The 7850-nt window shown below is 34.1% G+C and overlaps 1 protein-coding gene across 1 annotated transcript in view; it reads right to left on the reverse strand.

Annotated features, from left to right (window-relative positions):
• SPOCK3 (sparc/osteonectin, cwcv and kazal-like domains proteoglycan (testican) 3) overlaps window positions 1–7360 on the reverse strand; it is a 175521-nt gene extending 168161 nt beyond the window's left edge. The window contains exon 1 of the mRNA XM_004682384.2: window positions 7315–7360. The gene's annotated coding sequence lies outside the window, so the exon portion shown is untranslated. The remainder of the gene's footprint in view (window positions 1–7314) is intronic.
• Between the last annotated feature and the right edge of the window lie 490 nt (window positions 7361–7850).

The raw sequence follows: 7850 nt of genomic DNA on the forward strand, positions 1-7850 counted from the left end.
AAAAAAAAAAAAAGAAAGAAACACAATTCTTTTAACTTTTCACCAGCAGATGCAATGACAGGACTAGCCACAGAAATATGGAAAAGCAACATGGAAAATGCAATTTTATATTACCAATATATGGAAATTTCAGGAAAAGGGGGCATTGTCTAAGAGGTTCCTAAAAGGATTAGAGAGTTCATAGATAACAAACCACAGAGTAGCCCCAGAATTCTGATAACTTCTCATACAAGGACAGGCATCTTCTCTGCCCTTCCCCACCTCAGCTCAACCAACTACAAACATTTTAAGATTTCCTACATCTTACTTCCAGGTCTCATTTTCTATAGACATTGGATAATTTAGTTGGACATAAGATAAATTGATTAAATTTGTCTTACCCAAAGAAAGAAAAGTTAGAGTCATCTACCATTACAGATTATTTCAGATGTGGCTCTAGCAAGGGCCTGAATTTTACATTCAGGACGAGATTCTACTTGCCTCGTCTTGTCACACTGCACAATGATGCTTGGGGATTTTGCCAAGGTGACTGGTTATCTCAAAACTAATGTCATTTATAAAGCTACCCCGTCAAAATGTCAGCTTTTCTTTCCTCCAATTCCCCTGTACATCTCAGAATCTAAATGGCCTGATTTCAGTCATGTTCTCATCCTTAAACTAGCTGCTGAGAACAAAGGTCAGGGAGGCTCTTTTGCTCAGGTCTGGGTCACTAACCCCTCCCAGGTGGGTGTGTGACAGCCGCCTATCAAGACTCCTAAAATTAGGAGATGTGCTTGTTTGCTGAAAAGAAAACTAAGGTGCTGAAGCCAGAATACAGAAGCTGTTTAAATGAGACCATTCACGCAACACACCCATAGTCTTATATAAAATAATATTCAAAAATTCAAAGGTATAATGAACATAGACGGTTTGAATTACTGTTTGTATCTCAGGTCAGGGTTTATGCAATTAAATATAATTCAAAATGATTTGACCATCACCAGTTGCCTGGGACTGCTATAGGAAAGCACTGCAAAGTGATGGTTTTAAAAAAGAAATTTATTGTCCCATTTCTGGAGACTTGATGTCTGAAATCAAGGCATCAGAAGAATTGATTCTTTCTCCTTTGCTTAGAGGGAATCTATTCCATGTATCTCCTGTTCTGTGGCTCTGGGTGTTCCTGGGCATTGGGCAGCTAGCCTCTAGTCTCTGCCCCGTCATCGCTGGGCATCTCCCTCGTGTGTCTCTGTCTTTACCCTCCTCTTTTTATAAGGATGTCACACTGTATTAGGGCTCTCCCTGAGCTAATATGACCTCACCTTAACTTGTTTATATCCGCAAAGATTCTAGTTTCAAATAAAGTTACCAACAGAAGTATGAGGGAGGTAGGAATTCAACAGTTCACTTCGGGAGACACAATTCAACCTCAAACACTACCCCTTCTAAGAGATGATAGTATTTAAAATCTAAAATGAGAGCCTATTTTCTAAAACAGAATTTCTAGGATTAAGATCTAGTGGGTTAATACATGTGTGTAAGCATATATAATGTATAGATTCTGTGTAATATCCTAGGTATTAATCACTATTGTCTTGTTAATGTCTTGATTTTTTTTTTAAAGATTTATTTATTTGTTCATACAGAACTGGGGTACAGGTTAGAGGCTCAGGGGCGGTGAGAGGCTTCACCAGAGACAGAGTGGGGAGCAGAACAGGCAGATCAACGAAGTACACTGCTGAGGGAGCAGCGGGCGGGTCAGGAGAGGTCTGCCACGCCATGTGGTCACTTCCCGGGTAGGCGGGAATCGAACTCATGCGGAAGCGGCTTTAGATTCTCAGTGCTGTGCTTTAACCCGCTGCGCCACCAGGGAGGGCCTAATGTCTTGATTTTTAAATAAGTAGAAGACAGAAATTTATGCGTTGGTTTCTACTTCCACTTACTAAAAATCACTGTTCAAACTTTACAAAGTATAGAGTGTCAAAGCTGCAAAAACTGTGTTTATGTGAACTTGTTCTCTTTTTGATAGAAATTAACATTTTAGGATAAAATCTAAAATATATCTTAAAATATTTTAGGGTAAAATGTTAATTGTATATTTTAAATATGCTTGAGAAAACTTTTTTAAATGTATGAATAGTGTGTATGTATATGTATAGTATATACTAATCACACATTTACTAGAGTATGTACTATTTATATACTATTCACACATTTAAAAATATTTTGTCAATTATATATATATACAATATACATTGTATATGTGTATATCTACATCTATATTCTCTTTATATATACACTTAATTATATATGCTTCAAAGACAATGTTGTATAAGCAATTAAAACACCTTGAGTTTTAATGGCAGCCTAATTGGTTTCCTTTGCTCTTCTTCCTCTACTTCTTTATTAAGTATCTCTTGAAATTGTCAGGGCTTAAATTAAATGTTAATAGGCAGACATTACCTTTGACCTGAGGTTAATAAATGTTTCCTAGTTTGCCAAGCTAATAAGAGTGAGCCCGGAATAAAACCCAGTACATCTGATTACCAAGGTCACACAATTTCTTAAAATTATGCTGCCTCCTATCTTGCATTAAAAGTCACTCTGCAAGGTTCTGCATGGTGGTGTAGCAGGTTAAAGCACAGCACTAAGAAGTTAAAGCCACTTCAGCAAGAGTTCGACCACCCCCTCACATCCCCGGAGGTGACCTACATGGTGTGGCAGACCTCTCCTGACCTGCCCGCTGCTCCCCTCAGCAGTGTCCTTCATTAGTTGGCCTGTTCTGCTCCCCACTCTGTCTCTGGTGAATTCTCTCGCCACCCCTGCACCTCTGGACTGTACCCCAGTTCTGTACGCATAAAAAATAAATCTTTTCAATCTTCATATTAGTAATAATTACTATGCAAGCTTAATATGGTTTAAGATAAAAATGTCACTTGTAAAATATTTTAACATAATCAAAGTAAATTGGAGTAATCCATTGCTTTATTATTCATTTGATTCAGAATTTAGTATCCCATCAGGTCATTGAAAAGATATGATCATCATTTGCGTTCTTGTCCAACTATGTAGGTGAATGTGATGTACAACTTAAGGAAATACTTTATTTCTCAATTATAACTTTAAAACACAGAATATCATGCAATCTTTATTGTTCTTGGAGAATATGCCACTCTGGCATATAACACAATAAGATATGATTCTGGATTCCTAGACTTCATAGACTATGCTATAAAATAACTTAAATAATATTTTATATGAAGAAATAAAATGTATAGGATGAGGAAATAAATTAGGAAAATTCTTTTTATATGTACTACGTCTGAGATGAGTCAACACACATTAAGTTCCTAGGTTGAATGCAGTTTCTTATTAGGCATTACAATTCCTAAAACCTAAATATGCCAAACATGGACAATATAATAAGGTGCAATATAAATCGACATGATTATTTGCACTTGAATACCCATTAAGCAATTTGTCTAAAACATACAAAAGTCCCAAGTCAGTTGACCAAATAAGGGTTCAGATCAAATAATAGTATAGATTTTCATTTTGAAACAATTGAAAGCATTTTTTTTTTAAATATTGAAGGCATGGAGTCATCCTTGTGTATTTCCCCCACTGAATCTCAACTCTAAGAACACCAATTTTTTCCACTAGAAAAATGCTAAAAGCTTCCCATTTCTTAAACAAAGCCCCATTGTGATACTACCAGGCCTCTATTGTGAAGCATGGATCAGACCTATCTATTGTTTCAGATTACAATCACTAAATACTAGGGGGAAAATATGCAAAACATGATCCTCATGTAAACAAGTGGAAATTAAAGGCATCTGGAAAAGAAGCAATATCTACATTGTGTAACCTACATACACTGTGCTTGAAAAGCATGATAATATATCCAAAGGAGGAAAAGATAAGTTGGAAGTCCATTATCTCAATCACTGGTCTCTTTCAATGTCAGAAATAATCACAGCCATAATACTGAACTGCTCTGTTCATTGAAGGGAATAAAAGCCATGATGAAATCTCAACAGCTTTCTCTTTGTAGCCAGAGATCAACTACAAAGGCACAGGTCACACTGGCTACTGGTAGATGTGAGATGTTTTGCAAATGGATGGGGAAAATGATGGAAACCACATAAAGCTCTTAGAAACACTCCTGAAAAGCCAGAAACAATGGGGATGTATATGCTAAGCCTGAAGCTGGTCTTTCAAAGAAATGAGTCTTTTTGTCTCACCCCTCTCCAATCCTTACAGGAAAGAGTCCAGTAGATACAAGGTTAGTGGTTCATATGTGTATGTGTCCTGACTCGATTCTGAGAAGCTTGGGGTATGAATGGTCCCCCAGCATGCCACTTCTTTATGATCTTTTGTTGAATTAAATGCAACTTCACTTGCCAGTGTCAGTCAGGCTGCCCTTCTCAGAGGGGTCCAGATTTAGGAAGAGAGCACAAAATTAGTGCTTTGAAATGACAGAAGACGCTGATCTAAGCCACAGCTTCACATTCTGTCCCTAATTCCAGACCCTCAGACATGAGCTGTACACATGAATATCATGAAACGGACTTGTCTTGAAATTGATGGGTCAATTTACATTCAACTTCATTTTTTTTAGTCTAATGATTGTAATTTATGACTTCGGAAGATACCATGTAGAGCAAGGCCAAAGTGGTCTGATTAGTAAAATTAGGGAAATACTGAAAGCACATTCATCTTGCAACTCTTTCATCTCAAGGAACCTAACAATCAAACATTGAAGAAAATAATTTTGAGATAAAATCTGATCCTTGTGGATATAGCACTTAAGTACAAGTTGGGTCTCCAAACAACTGTAAAGCATGACAGCTAACAATTTCAGTGATTTATCACTTACACACTTAAATTAGCCTGTGACCCCAAAACAAGGCAGGGTGGTAAAAAGGAAAGAAGTGAATTTCTTTATAGCTACAGCATATTTATATACACTTTCTAAATTATTTAAAATATCATATTACCACTTTAGTTCTATCCATGCATCCCCCCCTTCAGACTGTCTAGTAAACAGGCATTTTATACAGTATTCAAGAAGATGCATGTTCTCATTAGAACTATTTTTCAGTCAATTTTGGTTGTGTCAACTCATGATTAGCCACACTAATGAACAAAAGTAATGGCACAGAAAATTCTATGTGGAGAAATCCAAATCAATTTATTTTTGGCATCAACATGCTTTCTTTAATTTTACAGCAGATTTACCATCATCAAATAGTTTTACTTACACTTACTTGAAACCATTATATTGTCCTCAAACTGCTCACTATTTTAGTGATTTTAAAAAAGTGGAATATTCTGACTAACGAAAGGAAAATTACATGACATGAAAACTTGGACACAGCTAAACCAGAAGATGAACTATATATGAACCATTACTTGATTTTTCCTAAAAGCAAGTTTGCAGGTATATATATATATATATGTATGTCTGTGTATATAAATATGTACCTATGTTTATGTATGTGTGCACACATTTATGTCGATGTGTAGGTGGCTTTGTGCTCAGAAATTATGTCATTTATATCCTGAGGTATATTATGAAATAGTAATTAATATTTTAATAGTCTTTTAATTTTTGTATATTTTATGGAACTTTCTATTGAAATGGATGTATAGTACAATTTTAAATGACTATGGTAAAATAATACAAACATAAATGCAAAATGTAGAATATGAAGGTCACTTTTTTACTCTTCTCATAAAATAGAATAGGAGAACACTCCCCAAAAGTGAAACCAATCAACTCTTATGAATATTGCATCGATATCCAAATGCCAAAACTACATATATTCAAAATTAGAACTAAGTCTTCCCAATGGTTTTATATTCAACCGTTCAATCGGGTTTTGATGATAATATTTAACAAAAACATTTATTTTGGAATCAGAGAAAACAAGAAGCACCAACAATGAACACATCTCAGGTCAATTTTATCCAGTGATTCACTGTCTTACAGAGTTAGATGAGAATAAGACAACTTTACTTCTACCTCAGCATGGTCTTCAAATGGGCTAGTTCATCTCAAAGCCAAAAAAAAGAAAACAAACTTATTTCAAATTAAAATTGTCCACTTTTTAATATAAAACTTTCTTAAATATGTTTATCCAGCCTCTATGTTCAACACATCAAAACTTGTGGAATGAATATGTTAATTATAGCACCATTTAAAAAACCCCTCAGGGTCAGATAGTCTAGGAACTGTTATTTTTAAATATAGGAACAAATCTGCCAGCTGTTTCTAATGTTCATTCAAATACATATTTATTTTTACAGCATAAACTTCAAAGCCCTATTAGTAAGTCATTATTTTATTTCAGGACAATCGCAAAAGCAAACAGTAATGTAGTAATTAGCAAACAGGGCTCAAGACTCAGATTGCCTGGGTTCAAACCCATACTCTGCATCTTTGTATGAATATGACTTTGCATGTCATTCAGTGCCTCACCTTTTTCATCTACCTGCCAAAGTTATTGTGAAAATTAAACAAATGTATATACTGGATAGTTTGAATAGTGACTACACATAGGAAAATATAAATATTAGCTATTATAAGTTTCTTTATAATAAATACATTGTTAACATGTTAATAGATTATAAACCTCTTGAAAATTAAAGAAAATTGGTCTTACAGAATATCAGGATTTTAAAGTTTGATAAGAGATAAATTGCTGTTCAACACATTCTCTCTCTCACCTCTATAAACACATAAATTAAAAAAAAAAAACTAAAGCAACTTTATTGCAATTGGATGCACCATATCTGGCAAGTTTAAGTATTAAAATTAATTTCATATACAACACTGACTTTTCAAGGTTTATAATTCTGCCATGGTAATTTATTTCCCAAGAAAATGTGTGTGTATAACCTAGTCTGCAGGTCATTATTTTCTCATTGCCTCTTTCTTAGTGCATTTGTTTTCACTTATTCGTTAGCAATCAAAATTATTTTTAGAATTTTAACTACAGATTTTGCAAGTAAATACACTGAATAATTATTTTATTACACTTGAATATGCTTGAAAACTGGAAGAAGTGACCTGAGTCAACTATAAAAGTGAGTATGGCAAAGTTCAGAAGTCCAAATCGATATCTAAAATATGTATCTAAAACAAAATGTAATCATGAGTAACGAACTTATTTTGAATACATTATATTACAAAGAAAGTAATTATGCATGAATTTTTTCATTCAAGAAAGCTGTTATTTAGTATTTTTAAACCCAATCAGACAATAAATGTCACATTTAAACAATGATTATAGCCATGCTACATATTTTAATTTAAAATAATTAGACTCTTACCCTGGTCAAAGGCTTTTCCTGGACTCCAAGTGCGGAAATAATCATCCTATGGGGAAAAATAATGTGATTGAGTGTATATGAGTAATTAAAATGTAGGCATTCAAATAAAATCTAAAATAAATATGAAATACAGAAGTTGAATACAAACCTCTACTTCCTGCAATGGCAAGCAGCAAATTATAAAAAAAATAAATAAATAAAAAAGGAACAAGAGAAAAACAATAGTTATCACAAGGGAACACATTGTTTACATGCTACAGAAATGTCTTTCAATAATGTATTCATTTTTACGGCAAGTCATTGTTGACTAGGATTTAACTATTTTTGGTTGCCACTTGACCTAAATATTATAATTCAATACTTTATATCACAATTCAATGTGCAATATGACATGCAGATAATGATCCTAGTCTAAGAAGCTATAAAAGTATCTTACCAGTTTCCAATTATATAACTTCATTTTCCACTAGCACAATGGTAAACAGAAGCATTAATAGAGTAAGTGAAACACCAAAGGATTCTGCAGGATTCAGTCC

This window comes from Condylura cristata, unplaced genomic scaffold (genome assembly GCF_000260355.1).
Source record: "Condylura cristata isolate star-nosed mole 26May11 unplaced genomic scaffold, ConCri1.0 scaffold00014, whole genome shotgun sequence".
Taxonomy (NCBI): Eukaryota; Metazoa; Chordata; class Mammalia; order Eulipotyphla; family Talpidae; genus Condylura; species Condylura cristata.